Source organism: Ceratotherium simum, chromosome 13, assembly GCF_057802395.1.
Source record: "Ceratotherium simum simum isolate JZ-2026a chromosome 13, ASM5780239v1, whole genome shotgun sequence".
Classification (NCBI taxonomy): Eukaryota; Metazoa; Chordata; class Mammalia; order Perissodactyla; family Rhinocerotidae; genus Ceratotherium; species Ceratotherium simum.
Window position 1 is genome coordinate 20,028,706 of NC_141912.1, and position 19,155 is coordinate 20,047,860.

A 19,155-nucleotide genomic window follows, 5' to 3' on the forward strand; every position below is an offset into this window, starting at 1 on the left:
TATTCAATATCACCACTTGGATGTCCCACAGTCATCAAACCTAACATGTTCAGAACTTTAATTCCTGACACCTATCCAGCAAACCTGTTCTTCCTGCCGTCTTTCCCATCTCAGCAAGTGTCAATTCCACTCTACCACTCGATCAGGACAAAAGCCTTGGTATCATCCCATCTCTCATTACCCACATCCAATCCATCAGCAAAACTGTTAGCTCCACCTTCAAAGCACATCTATCCAGAATCTAGTCATTTCTTCCTGCCTCCATGTCTCTGTCAGCCCTCTCTTGCCTGGTTAAATGCAACAGCTTCCTAACTCATCTTCCTGCTTCCTTGCTTGTGCCCTTATATCCATTTTCTCTGCACAGCAGCTAGAGGAGTCCTTTTAAAATTCCTGCTGTGCTTAAAATCATCCAGAGTCTTCCTCTCTTAGAGTCAAGCCAATGTCCTATGGACAACAAGGCCACAACAATCCTCCCAACTGCATGTCCTGCCCCTCCTCCTCTCATTCACTGTGTTCTAGGCCCTGTGTCCTCCTTGTTTTTCCTTGAGCCCACCAAGAATTCTTCTGCATCTGGGTCTTTGTTTCCCCAGGTAGCAACGTGGCTTCCTCTCCCACTGCCTTTGGGCTTCTGCTCAAATGTCAGCTGACCAGTGAAGGAGTCCTTGACCCAACTGTCTAAAGCAGCACTTGGACCTTTCTTCCCCCAACACATCTCTCTACCTGCCTTCCCTATGTTATTTTTCTCCATGGCATTTATCACTTACACTATTATACTTGTTTCCTTTGTCTCTCACTACAGGGATGTAAGGTTTATGAGGGCAGGACTGTGTTTTATTCGCTGCTCTATCCCTAGGGTATCAATGACTGGTACCTTGTAGGTGCTTGGTACACATTTGTGGAATGAATGGCGCCTTTAAATTCCATTTAAATGTTACTTTTGTAGGAAACCTTCCATGATCCTCTAAGTCTGGGTTCAACCTCCCTCCCACAGCTCTGTGCTTTCCCTGTTGTCGAGCTTCTCACACTGCATGCTGATTTCATGGTTAATTTATGAAAACTCCATAAGAGCTGGAGTAAGTTTATCTTTTTCACCAATGAATCCCCACTGGTTGCAAAGTGGTCGGCATGTTGTCAACACTCAAATATTTGTTAAATTGAATATATATATTCAATCGAATATAATTCAATAAATTGAATATATATATAATTAAACAGGATTATAATTTATTGAGTTAAAACTCACATAATATAGAATTAACTATTCTAAAGTATACAATTCGATGGCATTTCGTACGTTCACAATGTTGTGCAATCATCACTTCTTTCCAGTTTCCAAACATTTTCATCATCCCAAAATGAAACCCCATACCCACTAAGCAGTCACTCTCTGTTCCCCAATTCACCCCAGCCCCTGGCAACCACTAATCTGCTTTCTGTCTCTATGGATTTACCTATTCTGGATATTTCACATAAAGGGAATCATGCAATATGGGACTTTTTGTGTCAACAAGGTTTTAATATATGTGACTTAGAAAGTCTTTATTACAGCAAGACTCTGTTTTTAATCCTATTGGCATGTGCGGCAATAGGTTTAACCTGTATCTCTTTCTTTCTTTTAAGTATATACCACTTGAAAAGGCCAAATAAATTAATGTGAAGAACTTTCTTCCAAGGTATCACTGGTATTTTACCAGAAGCCTTTTCTTGTGCAATGGCCACTCCTTCAAGCCTTCATCCTGTCCCCCAGCCCACCATCAAGCATCTTTCCCTCCATTTCCCCCCTCACAGTTTACCGTCTCCTCTCCTACCTCTGTCTTGCTGCTTGCTGGGATAAAAGACTAAAACTGAGGGGGACCCATGAAAGTCCATAAAATCAGGAAAGGTGGGGAAAATCTGTGTAAGACCTTGTTCCCCAAATCTCAGAATCTTTTTGAAGCTTAAAGGAGCTAGTTTAAGGGAAAAGTAAAAAGAAGTTTTATTTTATGTAGTAGACTGGATATGTGCAGAACTTGTTACCCTGGTGAAAAGATAAACAGCTTTAGGGTTTAGACAAATATACAGACGATAAATCAATAACAGGCTGTTGAGAGGAAGCTGGGGAGAGGAGTTAACAGCCGAGGGCAATTACCATTCTCTCACACCAATGCCCCCTCATTGGGGCGGGCACTGGGCTGACTGGCCACAGGTAGGCCCCATGGTGACATGTTAACCGCAGCCTCCTTGACTGATCCACTAGACTGTCTCTTCCTCAGAAATCTCCCTGGAATTGCAGTCAGCTTCAGATTTGCAGAGGCTCATTTTACAAACTATAAATGAACTTGCCCTTGGGTGGAACATTAACATGTTCCTGACTTTTGGCTATTTCAGAACTTGGAGGTGAGAGGGTGAGAGAGGAAACGAAAGGCATGGAAACCAATAAATCATTTCCCTTGTCACCAACAATGGATTTGAATTTTATCTTGGAGGAGGGAAAAGTAAATTTTTTGGATTACTTTCGGTTTTCAATAGCCCAGTTAATTAACAGGGAACATCTGAGAATTAGCCAAATAGTTTCAAAACTTTATGTTTGCTTAAATAACTTATTGAAGACATAACACATCTATTTTATGCTTTGACTTTGGCTTATACTTTTACTTTTAGATTTTGTAGTAATTTATAATTCAGGGGAGGGGGCAATATTAGCTTGAGCCTGCTGTACATAATTCAATTTACTGTAATATCCCAGTGCAAGTGTCTGAGCTGACTTGGTCCTAAAATGTTGCGTCATTTACTGGACTAATGTTAATACGTATGGTTTCAACTGGGGCATGACAAAGTTTCTCTGAAACAAATAAATGAACAATAACCAAATATTGTTTCCTATTGCCAGTGAAAGCAGCTGGCTAGATGGATGGGCTGAAGAGAACTAAAACCAATGTGGTGAGATTTATTTTCAAAAGCTTAGGCCTCTGAAATAGACAATTAGAAAAACTCACAGGACTTTGGACTTCTGAAACTGAGGGTATGCTTTTTGTTTTTAAAAATGTGGTGAAATTCAGCATAAAAGTGAAAATAACATCAAGGTTTCAGCACAATGCAGAGATTATTAATCTGGGAACAAAAGACATTTGGCCAGTTAAAGTAATAATTTCAAACAAGGACTACAACTTTCCCAGCAATGGCTGAAACCCAATTAGGTCTTTCCAACTGGAGTCGGAGTTTGTTCTTCCAGACGATGCGGTTTGGCATAATATAGAATGAGTAAACTTTCTTAGATGGGGAAAATATAATCAAAAGAAAAGAATGTCATGGAGTAGGCTGTCCTTAGCCAGTGTTAATGAAGGGAAGGTGCATTTGCTAGTTAAAGAGGACAGATCAAATCCTAGGGGTAGGACGTCACTTGAGAAGAGCCAACAAATCAGAAGACAAATGTTTTTGATTTGTGTGGTTTCCAGTAGGAAATAACTAATCAACTCACATGTATTTATTTAGGATCTACTTCATGTCTGGCCCTGTGCTCTAGATCTGCAGAAACATCTCATTGGGGATCCTTGCATCACTCACCATCATCATCATCATCATCACCACCACCATCATCAACACAGGCCCCATGTGATGAAATATGTGTCAGTCACTTGGAATTTGTTATTTTGTTGAATGTTGGCAAGTCCCCTGCAAAGGAGATATTATTTTTCCCATTTCGCAAATAGGAAAACTCATGTTCAAAGAGATTAAGAAACTTGCCCAAAGTCTTTAATCAGTGGCAGAGTCAGGAGGAAAGCCCAGGTGTGACCACACAGCCCTATCAAAGCATCATGCTGAATATCTGTGCATAAGTGTATATATTTATATGAGACATGGATTGTTGAACTGTGGGGCAGTTATAGGGATTTCTGGGCCGTTTGTTTTACTTGTCTTGCCTAACTAGAATAAAGATCAAGATGATAAATCGTCAACATTTTCCATTTGCATCACATTGTTGTTAACAGAAATTCACATCAGGTGGTCAGAATACCAGACAATCCTCATGGCCCAAATAGTCAACACAACCATCTTTCTTAAACTTAAATCCCCAGATTCTACATTTTCAGTATCTGTAAACCTTTTTAGAATTTACTGAGTTTTTAAAAATCTATGTTAAATCTTGTTAGTTTTACTTCTCAATTATTTTGAGAGAGTTTTCATTCAAAGCAAAGCTGAAATTTTCTTTTTCCATAAGACAAATTAGATACTTTCTCCAACTATTTCCACATAATCATATTATCAGTATGTGTGACAGCTATTTTAAGTAATAGCTTTACAATTATTTTTAATGTGCACATATATTAATGGGTGGCAAGGGACAGATCTTTTGTTCTTCTAAAGGCACTTCCTAACAAACAAATAAAGGACATCTAAAATCATTTTGTGTTTATCTTGGCTAGATTTTATTTGAGGGACCTAAATTTTTATAGAGGGATATAATTCACATACCATTAAATTCACCCTTTTAAAGTGTACAATTCAGTGGTTTTAGTATATTCATAAAGTTGTGCAACCATGTATTTTCACTATCCCAAAAAGAAACCCTAACCCATTAATGGTTGCACTCCATTATCCCTCCCCTCAACCTTTGGCAATCACTAATCTACTTTCTGGCTCTATAGATTTGCCTGTTCTGGACATTTAATATAAATGGAATCATACAATATGTGGCTTTTTTTTTTTTGGTGAGGAGATCAGCCCTGTGCTAACATCTGCCAATCCTCCTCATTTTTTTTTTTGCTGAGGAAGACTGTCCCTGGGCTAACATCTGTGCCCATCTTCCTCCACTTTATATGGGACACCACCACAGCATGACTTGCCAAGTAGTGCGTCGGTGCACACCCAGGATCCGAACCAGCGAACCCCGGACCGCCACAGCGGAGCGCGCGCACTTAACCACTTGTGCCACCGGGCCGGCCCCTGTGGCCTTTTTTATCTGGCTTTTTTCACATAGTATAATGTTTTCAAGGTTCATCCATGGTGTAGATGTATCAATAATTCATTCCTTTTTATGGCTGCATAATATCCCATTGTGTGGATATACCACATTTTGTTTCTACATTCAGAAGTTGATGAACATTTAGGTTGTTGCCATTTTCTGGCTATTATGAATAATACTGCTGTGAACACTCATGTATAAGTTTTTGTGTGGAAATATGTCTTCAATTCTCTTGGATATACACCTAGAAATGAAATTGCCAGGTTATGTGGTAACTATGTTTAACTTTTTGAAGAACTGCCAAACTGTGTCCTACAGCAAATGCACTATTTTACATTCCCACTGGTAAGGTATAAGGTTCTAATTTCACCACATCATCTCTAATACTTGTTATTGACTTTTTTTTTTTTTTAATTATAGCCATCCTACTGGGTGAGGTGGTATCTCATCGTGGTTTTAATTTGCATTTCTCTAGTGACTAATGATATTAAACATCTTTACATGTGCTTATGGCCATGGTATATCTTCTTTGGAGAAATGTCTAATTTTCTTTTGCCCATTTTTTAATTGGGTTGTTTGTCTTTTTGTTGTTGAGTTTTAAGCATTTTTTCTATATTCTGGTTGCTAGATCCTTATCAGATTTATGATTTGCAAATATTTTCTCCTATTCTATGGATTATCTTTTCACTTTCTTGATAGTGTCCTTTGAAGCACAAAGTTTTTAATTTTGAGTAAAATCCAATTTACTTATTTTTTCTTTTGTTGTTTGTGCTTTTGGTATCATGTCTAAGAAACCATCGCTTAATCACAGGTCATAAAGATTTATATCTATGCTTTCTTCTCAGAGTTTTATAGTTTGCTCTTATATTTATGTCTTTAATCCATTATTGTATGGTGTGAGGTGGGGTTCCAACTTCATTTTGTTTTTCTCTTGCTAAAATTAAATGTCTTGGCAGAATAACAGAGTGACTGCAAACTCAGGCTCTAAAGTCCAACTGCTAGGGTTTAAATTCCTCTTCTTCAGTTACTAGTTATGTGACCTTAAGGAAGTTCCCTAATTTCTCTGTGCTTCATCTTTCTCATCTGTACAGGGGGATAGAGTAGTAACTACCTCATTAGTGTGCATTAAAATTTAAATCATAGAATTGTCATAAGAATTGAGTCTGTGCATTTCAAGTGCTGACACATAGGAAGGATTATTAGTTATCTTCATCTCTGGTTCTATGAACTCTCCACACATTTAGGACTATTTCATCATCTTCTCTAAGTATATGTTTTCAATGGGGGCTGGGTTACTTACCCCAGTGTCTTATCAAGAACAAGACTTAACAAATAGATTTTAATGTACCCTGAATATTCCAGGAGAGTTGGATATGGGCTAAGTTTATAGTTGTAGCTCACCACAAGCAGCAAAATATTTGGGGATGGGCATTTCCAATCTTTTATAGAACTTCACGTAAATAAAGACATGAAAGCAAGGCAAATCTATTAGTTTGCTAGGGCTGCCGTAAGAAAGTACCACAAACTGGATGGTTTAAACAACAGAAATCTATTTTTTGACAGTTTTGGAGGCTAGAAGTTTACCTTCCCTTTCCTCTTTTATCCTTTTTGGCAACACCACCACCCTCCCAGCCCCCACTGGGGGCCAGTCTTCTCATGATCAAACTGATCAAACTGATCAGCTGGCATCAGTTTGATCACATAGAAAATTAGACACAAAAGCCTAATTCCTACTAATGTGCAAGCAACTTAAAATATCTCCTCTCCATCCAATAATGGATTTTTTACCCAGGTAGTACCACCAAACTATGAACTATGTGTATGTGGCCCCCAGTAGGAGGAAGCTCTGGAAGCCTGTAAAAAAGGATGTTCATAAAAAAGGATGCCAGCCCTGATTTGACTTGCAACACTCTCTTGGCAAGGTGCTCTACTTTGGGTTCCTCTGTTACCAGTTGTCCCAATGCTCCCTGCAAAACTAGGCCTCATGCTCTAGAGCCTGGTGTGGCCCTTATGACCTATCTCTGCTGGGCCCCCATCCACGCGGATGGGTTCCAGTAGGAACCAGATGTTACTCCTTCCAGAGGTGGTACATTTTGATGCAGAAGTGAAGGCAATGATTGATTCTAAAACTGATGTATTTGTTGTGAAATTCAGACAGCTGCAACAAGCCAATGAAGGAAATGCTTTGGAGAGGCACATGTTTCTGTTAACTCTCTAACCATTTCATGTAGGCAACTAACTGTCTTCATAGCAAGTCAGTCCTACTGAGATGAAAGGGCCTTAATTGGGGTAGTTTGCAGAAATGTTTACCAGGAAATTTTCAGTTCACGTAACAAGAAAGCTTCCAGGTAATTTAGAATTACTTGTCTTCTAATGTGAACTTAGTATTCTTAAAAAGAAAAGACAAGGGTTAGTGCTTTTTGAGATTTAGCTTCAAATAATTAATACACAGTCACTAACTTCAACTAGGGGAGTGGTGGGGGAGGGGGGTAAAAAGTGTCGCCTTAGGGAGACTTGTCAAATGGATAATTCAAAAAAGTCATTCCTTTTGAGCTTGGAGTCATTAACTCCTCTAGCAACCAACTGTGAGAATTATGTTGGAGCTTGTCTTGAAAATTACTTAAAAAAAGGAAGAGACAAGGGGCTGCTAACTTGGCTGCCAGTTTATTTACACGTCTTAAGCAAGAAGCTGTATATACTTGTTTTAAGACCTGTTTGGAATACTACTGGTGCTCTCCAGTAACCTTACAGAAGAGTCCATCTGTGTTAGAATCAGCACCTGCTACAGTGTGGGTCAGGCTCAAAAGTTGTTATGGACCCTAAAGTAACTCGTTCCTTTTTTTTTTTTTTTTAATTCAGGAAAAATAATATTTGAATACTTGTTCTTATCTACTCAATCATTTGAGTGGATCAACTCAAAGGAAACTATCTGGGGACAAGCTCACTATCTAGTACCTTGTTGAAAACACGGCAGCTCATCAAAGTGCTATCAGTTCTGTTGGTTCTTATTCATTGTGATGAACATGAGGAAGGGAGAGGGAATCCCAACGATCATAGCATTTGGGGGGTACATTAATTTGCTAGGGCTGCCGTAACAAAGTACGATAGACTGGGTGGCTTAAACAGCAGAAATTTATTCTCTACATTTCTGGAGTTTGGGAAGTCCAAAATCAAGGTGTTGGCAGGATTGTTTCCTTCTGAGGAATGTGAGGGAAGGATCTATTCCAGGCCTCTCTTCTCGGCTCATAGATAACCATCTTCTCCCTATGTCTTCCCTCTATGAGTGTTTCTGTGTCCAAATTTCCCCTTTTTATGAGGACACCAGCCGTATTGGATTAGAAGCCACCCTAATGACCTCATTTTAACTTGATTACCTCTGTAAAGACCCTATCTCCAAATAAGGTCACATTCTAAGGTATTGGGTATTCAGACTTCAACATATGAATTCTAGGGGGACAAAATTCAACCCATAATGGAAGGGGGTGTAGCATCTAGTGAAAACCATGTAAGAACCACCCACTGCTGTGAAAGCACTGATCCCTGGTGGCCTCACTGATACACTCAGTACAATAACAAATGCTTTCAGTGTCTCAAAAACAAACCTCCTAGAAGCAGTCAGATTAAGTTAACTGTGTTCTATTAACTAATTCACAAAAGTGTCCAGTACCTTTTGGAAAGATTTTCACCAAAAGATATAAACAATTAAAAGGCTCCATATTTAAAGGAACATCATTTTAATTATCAGAGACATTAACTTATACGTCAATATCCCATTCACTGATTTCTCATTCTGAATAACTGAAGTTCCTGTATTTAAAATTGTGCTGTGGCCTATTTCATTCTTATCCAGAGGATGCCTAGGACAATGTGTCCTTGGCACTGAGTAATTGAAAACAATTTTAATATGACACTTTGTTAAGATGCCATTTTAGTGACTGATAGATCTTTAGTGACTGATAGATCTGCCTCTTAGACTTTGCACTACTTTGGGCAGGTCACTTAACTTCCCTGTGCTTCTCTTTCTTTGTCTGTAACATGGCTTAATAATACCTGCCTCATAGAGTTGGAGAGTCAGATAAGACAATGTGGGTAAGCTCTTAGTTTGGGATCGGGTGCATAGTAAATGCTCAATAAATGGTAGATGCTCCTACTTTATTATTATATTTTGTATCATTATACATTAAGACTGTGGATCAGGGGCCAGGTCTGCAGAGTCCATGGGCTGAGAGCAGGTGGGGAGGGCCACCTGTCATAAAAGGCAGCTTTCTGAGTCAGAGGGTGGCTTTATAAGCAGGGTGATGCTTAGGAGAGGGAAATGATAAAAGGATGTGATATGACCCACACTTCCAACATCCCACACATCTCCGTAAATAGCAAAAAATCACACTATTATGGATATGATTGGATTGCCTGTGTAAGTTGGCATGAAGTGGAGCTTGGCATGGATCTGGTATAGAGTACAGGTGGAGACAAAAAGTCAGAAGGGAGCAGAGACAGAGGAATCTATGGGTAAATAAGATCTGAAATTCACACAGTATTAAACCCTTTCATCACCTACAAATAAATGAATGAATTAGTGAGTGAAGCCCATGTTGTTTAAGATATGGTAGATCTATTGATATAAAATCAGAAAACTCTCCTCAGTCAATCTTGTTGCTTTCAACATTCTTCAGTATAATTTATCCCTTGCTTAATTACCAATTTTCCTTTCTAAAGCCTATGTTTTGGCCTTGTTTTTGGCTCTCTTGTCCATATAATCTCTCTGTGTAACTTTCTCCCATACAGTATATGCAACTATACTTATTGCTTTCTCTATATTTCTGGCTACTTCCAGTCACTCATGGTTCAATTAAGGAGACATTGCTTAATGGAGAAGTTCACCCTGATCAGCAGACAATTCAAGATCAGCCAGAATCTTCCTCTAAACCATTTTTCCAGCCTCATTTACCACCATTTCTTACAACCATCCCTCTAATCAGGGCAAATAAGTGACTTACTGTCGCTCTGAATTCCCATTTTCCATGTTGTTTTGTCTCCTGGTTCTCCCATGGTATTTTCTTCAGATGCCATCACACACCTCATCTGACAGTATTTTCAGTTGTATTCTTAATTATTTGCATGGTGAGACTGTAGTTCTCCTCTCCCCAGAGCCTAGCTCACTGCCTGACATAGTGGGGGAACTCAATACAGGTTTTAATGAAGGGGTAAATGAATGAATGGAAGTGAATAGTAATAGGGGAAACCCAAAATATCAAATAATCGAAAAATAATCTATATGTGACTTTGGAATGTATTTTATGCACACATTCAGAGAACATCAAACACAAAACTTCAAACACAGCAGTGAAGCCAGCCTGTGCAGATCCCAGTTGGGTGGGGTGGCCTGGAAAAAGGGTGGGAATCCTAACAGGAAGAGAGGAACCTCTCGCCAGCCAAATCCCCATCCCCAGCTTCAGTGGTTTATCTAGAAATCAGAGTCCAAATGGCTTAAAGCTCAAGGGTACAGGGCTGGGTAATTAATAAATGATTGTAATGGCTTTGGAAATAGAAGTGCTATGTAAATTCTGAATTATAATAACACAAAAGTAATCATCTTCCATTATCTCTTTAACATGTAAATGGAATACTCTTTCTAATCCAAAGCGTGTTGGAGAAACAGCCATAAGTTTAACAGGAGGTGCACCAAATGATCATGCAAACCCATTCAGTGTTCTAAGCACAATTACAGTGCTGACCATCAGCCCTGAAAACAAATTACAGTAGCTAATGACAGGGAATGGTAATTAGAATGATTTTAGAAAATTACTTGGAAACAAAATTGTCAACAAAGACCACTCAAATATAACTGTAAACAGCTTAAATAACACAATAATGCAGTGGCCTGTGCCCCAAGTGACATGAAGAAGATGTAAAACACATTTAGGGTCCCAAATCACTATCTTCCCAGTGATTATGTACATTGTTTTTAACCTCAGTCTTTCTGGGTCATTCCAAATGTGGTGGAGAGCCAAGTGCCCTTGAACATTCTGCTGTTTAGTAAGTCTTATCCTGGTTCACTCATATACTCTGGATAAGTCTCCCTTTCCCCTCTCCTTTGCATTTTTTGTTATCTTTGGCATTCGTTTTTGAAAAACATGCGCCTCACTTGGAACAAATCCACTAAAGCAAACAACCTTAAAACTTTCCAAACAGCCCCGACTGTTGCGATCGGCAGCCAGCCCAGATACCGCGCAATGCATCTCCCAGGGCTTCCCGCGCTTGTGGAGATCCTGGCGGAAGAGTCTCTTGTGAGCTATAATAGAAACTGATATTTACATATCTCAATTTTAATTCCCCAGAGACTGGTGCAGCTCAAGTCTGTAATAAGCAAGTGGCGGGGGGAAAGAGTGTAGAGGAAAAAGGCGTGGGTGGAGGAGGGTACGGAAAAGGAGACAAAAGGACACATTGCAAGCCTTGAGGTTGAAAAATGTTCTCTTAATGGTTCATTAGTAAGGAAGCAAAATGAGGAAAATTTGAGGAGAGAGTTGCTTCAGTAAATTGCCACTTTTTTTTTTTCAGAAAAACTCAAGTATAGCTCCTCAGTTTTTGCCTATAATGGAGGAGTGAGCAACTTCTTGCAGGTGTGTGTGTGTGTGTGCGCGTGCGCTTTTTAAGGCGAAACAAGAAGCAAAAATATATTTTAAAAAGAAACCATATTAAGTGGAATTCTTTCTAAAATGTGTATTCCACATGCTTCGCTGACTAGACAGAGTCCCAAGTAGGGTAAGTGTCTTGCTATTGAGGGCTCCAATGTCATCATTAGAGCCAACTGCCATAAAAATGCTGGACAATAATTATGCCTGGCACCTAATGTTAAATCATTTTCAAAATGTTTCGGTCCACTTTGGGGCAGTTTTCTCTACCTCTGAACTTTACTGTCAGGCTGGCAGATGTCTTTGCATCTTTGCAAAGATGCAACCCCATCCACTTTTCAATTTCCTGCTTCTGACATGCTATGGCCTAAAAATTCTATGTCATTAGAATTGTGGCAAGAATGAGCCTAATCGGCTTTTAGTGAGAGCCTGTGAGTAAAGTACACAGGCTTTGACATTCATTTTGCTTCCAGAATCTCCTTTTTACTTTTACCTGTTTCTTGACCACATTCCAGAGATTTGAGCTGACTATGCAAATGGGGTGCCACTGAAATTAATAAAAATGCTATGAATTTATAGCATAGAATTTAGACATCTGATAGAGATTTATATGAGATGCTCAGATTACATATGACTTTATTTCAATTCTTTGGCTTTTAATTTCATATTTTCAGGATAATACAGTATGTTAAAATCATATTTATTTTTATATTTATTTTTAATTAATTTGTAAGTTTTCCACTAATAGAATGAATATAATTGTATTATGGGGATTTTTTTATGCAGAGAAAAGAAACAACCAAAAAAATCCACAGTCCTATACCCTTAACACTACCATGCTTTGCACTTTAGTATACTTCTTTTATATACTATCTCTATATCCTCTGCATGCTTTTGCAAACACAGTTATACCGACTCTTCTATACAAATTTATATCCTGTTTTTAAAATGCACTATCTCGTAACTATTTTCCTTTATGGCTATCCTTTTAATGGCTGCAGAGTATTTCACTGAGTAGCTATATATAATCATTTACTTAAGTATTTTCTTATTATTTTGTATGTAGTTTAGAGTTACATATAAAATGTCCCAAATTCTCCTTTCTTTGAGATAGTCATATATTGTTTTCTTAAGACCAACTCGTCCCTTCTGAAATGAGTTTAGACTGTTTCTAGTTCACTAGAGAGAAGTTTAGATTATTTTCAAATTCTTACATATAAGAAAATGCTGCAGTGGACATCTTCCTGAACATTGCTTTTGTTTGCTTGATTGATTGTCTTGGGATTATATCCTTAGGAGTCTCAGAAGTGGAATTACATAGAAAAGGACTATAGCAATTTAGAAGCAACTTTTAGAAAAGGGAAATTTTGGTGGGTATGGGAAGCCATAGACAGCAACTGAGAGCAACTCCTCAACCAGTTGGCACGAACCCCAGAGATGAGAGGTACTGGGCTAGGGAAATGTGTTTCCCAACTCTGCTGCTACACTTCTCAAGTACATACCCTGCTGTACAGTGGTAACCAGGGCTTTGTGATGGTTTATATAAGATAATGTGAAAAGCGTACATGAATCATTGTTGAAATATGGCATCTACATGGGGAAATCTGTATCGTGGCAGCAGTACACCTGTGTTCAGGTTCATTCTTGGGAGGGAAAAAAGAAAAAAACAAGCCTGAAAGAATCCTTAGAAAATTGTCCATCCAGAAAGGACTTAAAGCCAATTAGCCTTAAAGCCAATTAGCAATTGCCATATACTTCTGTCTTTAGTGGATGTCATACGAATGCACTGGGATGATTTTGGCTCAGCAACAGAAGATCCAAATGAAAGCTTGAACAGGAAGGGGTTTATTTTTTCACATAACAAAAACCCATAAGTAATAATAATATTAATAATACTTAATTCAAGAAATAACATTAAGAAGTAAGTCCCAGGTATTATTCTACATTCTTAACATGTATTAACTCATTTACTCCTTTATACAGACCTCCGGATGTGTCCTCAACTTGAGATGAGGTGGCCGAATCATGGAGAGTTTAATAATTTGCTAAAGGTTACACAAATATTAGGTGGAAGATCCAGAATTTAAACCCAAGCTATCCAGCTCCAGAGCCTACTCTTTTAACTATTACAGTGGGGCTATTCTCAAATAGTTAATTCAGTGGTTCCATAACTTTATAAACAATGGAAAATCCCAGTTTGACCATACTAGTTGATTACAGTCATTGTGCATTCCAATTGCTTGGTGCCTATAGTGTACTTGTTTTAAATATTTGCTGTATCGCCCCTGGACCTAGGTAATTTCAGCTTTCTACTTGCATTCTTCATCACATCGACAGGGTCTTCCCCCATGGTTGAGAGAAGCTCATTAATTTGAAGGATCACAAGTATGACGATGCCTAGCAAAGAGGAGTTAGACATTTTCTCTCTCTCTTTCTCTTAGAATTTTTTTATTACTCAACTTCTTAAATGGTATAACATACATACACAACTCTTACATGGTCAGCCTGATGAATTTTTACAATACCCAATTAATCACCACCCAAATCAGGACATAGAACATTACTGGTACCTCATGCCCCCTTCAATATTCCTATAGTTTTTCTGATGAAATTCTCCACTTTTCTTCCAATGTCTTATACATGTTAATCAGAGTTACTTTTAATTCCTTGTATAGTAACTCCAATATCTCAATCACCATTAGGTCTCTGTATATTATCTGTTTCTTTTTTGGTTTTTGTCATTTGATCCTATTTGTTCACATACTGGTAAATTTTTTATTGAATGTCAGACATTGTGTATGAAAAATTGTAAGGCTCTGGCTAATGACATTTTTACCCAAAGAGGATTTAATTCTTTTCTGGAAGGCAGATAGGGTGTTTTCAGATCAACTTGATCTGGTTGAGGGTGAGTTTTAGGCTTTGTTAGGCTTGATCTTCTTATGGTTTGTTCTTATTCTCATGGTAGAGTCCTCTGGGGTCTCAACTGTACCAAGGCTCTTCAGTCTTGTTGGGCCCAAAACTTCAACTTCCATCTGCTCATCCTCTTTGGAAACTCCAAACCCCAAATTTTTCCAGCCCAGCATGACTGCCCCTGTCCCCAGCTATCACTTTTTGCTTTACTCCCCACACCATTAATAGGGCTTCTTTCTATATGTCTCGTATCTTCCCAGGATTTTAGCCACTCAAGTCTTGTCTGCCTTGGTTGTTCTTTTATGCCTTTCAATGGTTGCTTTAAATATTTTATTCAGCTTTCATAAGAAGGGAAAAATCTATCCAGAATTCCCCCAGCAGAATTCCCCTTAGTTCCCAGTGGCAGGGATTGCCTAAAAGAGTCAATAACAAAGGGAGTGAGACCATCATATATAGTTTAGACCAACTTGGGCACATGGAAGGGTGGACATCTGAACAAAATTGAAACCATCTCAGAAAAAAATGGGGAGAACTGGGATTCCAGACTATCTATTTTTATGATGATAGTTTTTCTTGATTATCGCATTTGGATCATATGGGGCTCTCCACAATCTTAATCTTCTCTGGAAAGACCCACCTCCTGATTTAGAATTTTCCTTTCTACCTTGTTTTCATCATTTTACAAGCTCCTCTTGACCCATTCTCTGCTTCTCTTTTTTATCCCCAATCTAAAATGTGCCCAAAATCTAGATAAGTGAGCTTCATCATTAAGCATTTGATTTAAAATGCAATTTTCTTATATGAAACCAAAATAACATTAAAAATTATGCTAAAATGCATCACAAAACATAGAAATAATATACAATTTTCTTCTCAATACCAATAATTCTAAAAGGTATTTTAAAATTTCTAATGGAAGTTTATAATATAGAAATCTATATAAATTTTTTTACAATTGTTTATATGTATGCTCTTGTTTTTAAAAAGTACTTGGCCATTATAGGATGTTTGGAAAATTACAGAAATGCACAAAGAAGAAAACAAAATTAACCTCAATTTCACCATCGTGGGATATACTTTGTTAGCTTTTTGGAAAATAACCATCTGGTATTTTTTTCCTGTATGTGTGTGTGTGTGTGTGTGTGTGTGTGTATGCATGCACACGTGCACACAACTAAAAATTTTAACATGGTGAGCATTGCCTACATTTTCAAAAAAAACTCTTAGTTTTAATATTTATTGACTTTTTTAAGATGCAGAGAAAACTTATAGTATTAGATTCTCTGACTATTAGGGCTTTTTATTTAATGAAAACAATGTAAAAGTGATAACTCCTTGATAAATGTTTTAACAATGTTTTTCTCCATTTAAATCATATGTCCACACATCCTGAGAGTTTTAGAGAAAAAAATAAAATAAATTTTATGAGAGTCAGGCCACAATGAAAACAAACAAGGAATTCAAGAATAATCTGTCGAGTTTCACACTGTCATGCTTACAACTTCACAGCAAACCTTTGAGATTAAATTGTGACATTTCCAGACTGAGAATCCAGAGCTCTAAACCCTCCTCCTGTTTTATTTCATTAACGTTTGAAGAATGTTGGTGGTCTTGTAAGAGAACCTGGATAGAGAGAGGAAACAGCCAACATAAGGGAATAGCCTAGGAAAAGAAAAACATGATTTCCTTTCTTCCAGCAGAAAATACAGCTGCTCAGCCAAAATTAGTCTTTCTTTGTGCCAGACCATTTATTGGGGTGCAAAAGAATTATTAAAAATTTATTTTTATTTCTTCTTTTAAAAAATTATATTTTCTGTCTTATAATATATAATATATTAATACAGTAGGAAATATACCTTTTATAAATAAGTATATGTGTATGGGGATAACTAAAATTTTGTGCATATTTGGGAATGTGTGTACACAAAACCTTTTTCATTTTAGGAGTACACAATCAAAACATTTAGAGATCTCTGCTTATCTTCCCTCAAAAACACTTCTTGACTGGAGTCTTGTAAGAGATTTTATTGCGTGGTAGAGAATCAGATCCCCCCTGGAAAATGCACTGTTTAAAATTACTTTTTCTATGTGTCTTTTTGAAAAATGAACTAAGTACTGAATGGAGTCTGGCTAGGGAAGAGGACCTTCTTGCCCAACCCCTTCCTTGTGCTAATTGAGAATAGATTCATTCACTCGTTCAGCATTTATTGAGTGCCACTCTTTGTAGAGCACTGTTCTGAGCACAGCGAAGGAAACAGAAAGGATGAAGACATGGTCCAGATGATAATCTATCATTCAAGGCACAGTGAGGAGGGAAGTCGTAGTTCACACTGGGGGTATCAGGAAGGAGGTCTCCAAGTGGAGGAGATTTCCACAGGCAAGGGGGTGCTGGATAAGGAACCAAATAGAGCCATGCAGATATGGAAAGTATTTGGTCTGCTGGAGAAAGCAAACAGTTCAAAGAGGCAGGATCCTAGGGTACTCAGAGTCATAGAAAGAGCTGTAGATTGGACTGGAAAGGAGGTCATAAAGCTTCTTGGATATCATGCTAAGCAGTCTGAGCAACAGCCCTGTAAAACCGTGATTACTGTCCCCATTTTTAGACATGAAGAAACTCAGGCTCAGAGAAGCTCAGTCATAATGTGGGTATAGAGTAGAGCTGGCCTCTAATCCAACATTCTTTTCACTTTTAATTTATAACTCATAGAAATATAAAAACAAAAATGCAATATAAAATGTCTGAAATAGTGCTGGACCATAGCAGGTGCTCAATAAATGCAAAGCAAATAAAACCAGTGTTTCTATTTTCATTTTATTTTATTTTATTTGCTGAGGAAGAGTCACCCTGAGCTAACATCTGCTGCCAGTCTTCCTCTTTTTGTATATGAGCCACGGCCACAGCATGGCCACTGACAGACACGTGGTGTAGGTCCACGCCTGAGAATCGAACCTGGACCGCTGAAGCAGAGCATGCCAAACCCAACCAATAGGCCACTGGGGCTGTCCCTCTATTTTCATTTTAGAACAAAGAAGTCCATTACATTTGAATTGAATCAAGGAAGTTGATTAGAGAAGCATGCACACAAATACATTTGAAATGAATTTATGTCCCTTAATTATGGATTTGGGATTTTATTTGTGAAAACTAGGGTTTTTGAATTTCCAGTTGACGGTTACCTAATTGTAGTATTGGACAGAGCACAGTAGTGGAAAGTACACAGGAGTTAGGAGTTAGACAGACTCAGGAAAATCTTGGTTCTATACTTTATTTAACCATGGATAAGACTTTATTTAACCTTGGATGATTTCTAGAAGTTTCAGTTTTCTCCTCTGTAACATAGGAATATTAATACTACTTTGTAAGATTGTTGGAAGGATTAGAGATATAAACTATTTGTAAAGTCTCTGTCACATAGTAGGCACTCAATAAATTGTTGCTATTATTGTTATTTTCCATTTTAATTTCTTTTAACTCTGTTATACTTCCTGACAAATTGTCATTTTGTTGGATGGAATTCCAAGCTTGTGAAATCTGCAAATATGTTCTATAGCCATATAATTTTCTCAACCTTTGTACATTAAAATTAAATATAGGGGCCGGCCCAGTGGTGCAAGCAGTTAAGTGTGTGCGCTCCGCTGCAGCGGCCCGGGGTTTGCCGGTTTGGATCCCAGGCACACACCGACACACCGCTTGTCAAGCCATGCTATGGCCGCGTCCCATATAAAGCAGAGGAAGATGGGCATGGATGTTAGCCCAGGGCCAGTCTTCCTCAGCAAAAAAAAGAGGAGGATTGGCAGATGTTAGCTCAGGGCCGATCTTCCTCACACAAAAAAATAATAAATAAATAAATAATAAAATTAAATTAAATATAGAATAATCCTAGAGGTATGGGTAACTTCAGTTCACTTGTTTCATATCTGTGAAAATATCACCATTTATTTAATAACTGATTTCAGAATAGGGTTAAAGCAACCTACAGAATAGTAGTGAAATTGGATTTAAATAAATCTATTTATATTTAATTCTCTCCACTTTCTGATAGAATGAACAGTTTTATTAGAAAATAATCAGCATGTGGATCTCTTTTTTTTCTACACATTCTCTCCTCCTTCACCACATAGACCCTCTTAATCTCAGTGATTCCTGTTGAATTGGGTTCTTAACAGACATGAATTTTAAGCATAGCATTTACCACATTCTTCACTCTGGGGAAATTGATTTGATGGGAACAATAGATTTGGAGTTCCAACCTGGGGCACTGTGGAGAATTTAAGAAAAAATAGATAACTGGGCAAAGTAAACAATATCTTTAGAGAACTTATCATTCCCTCTCCAGAAAGGCTAGCAGAGTGATTCCTTTGCTACGTATTTTATTTTGCTAGAAACATAAATCTCAGTTATAAAATCAGTTGAAGACTCTGCTATGCAACTTTATAAAACACATGCTTGTAAACCTTACAAAGTTTCTATACACTCGGAGCATCCTACTCATTCCCCATTCCCTCAGGAATTTTTCATAAGAGGCTTGAGACATGAGAGTTAATAGGGTTCATGATCCCCATTCTGTTTTTCCTCTAAGCAGGTCTCCTAAGAGTATTAATTTACGCATCCTATTTCAATAGAGACTTTAACACTAAAAATGTCAAATTATTACCTACATCGTTTTTGTC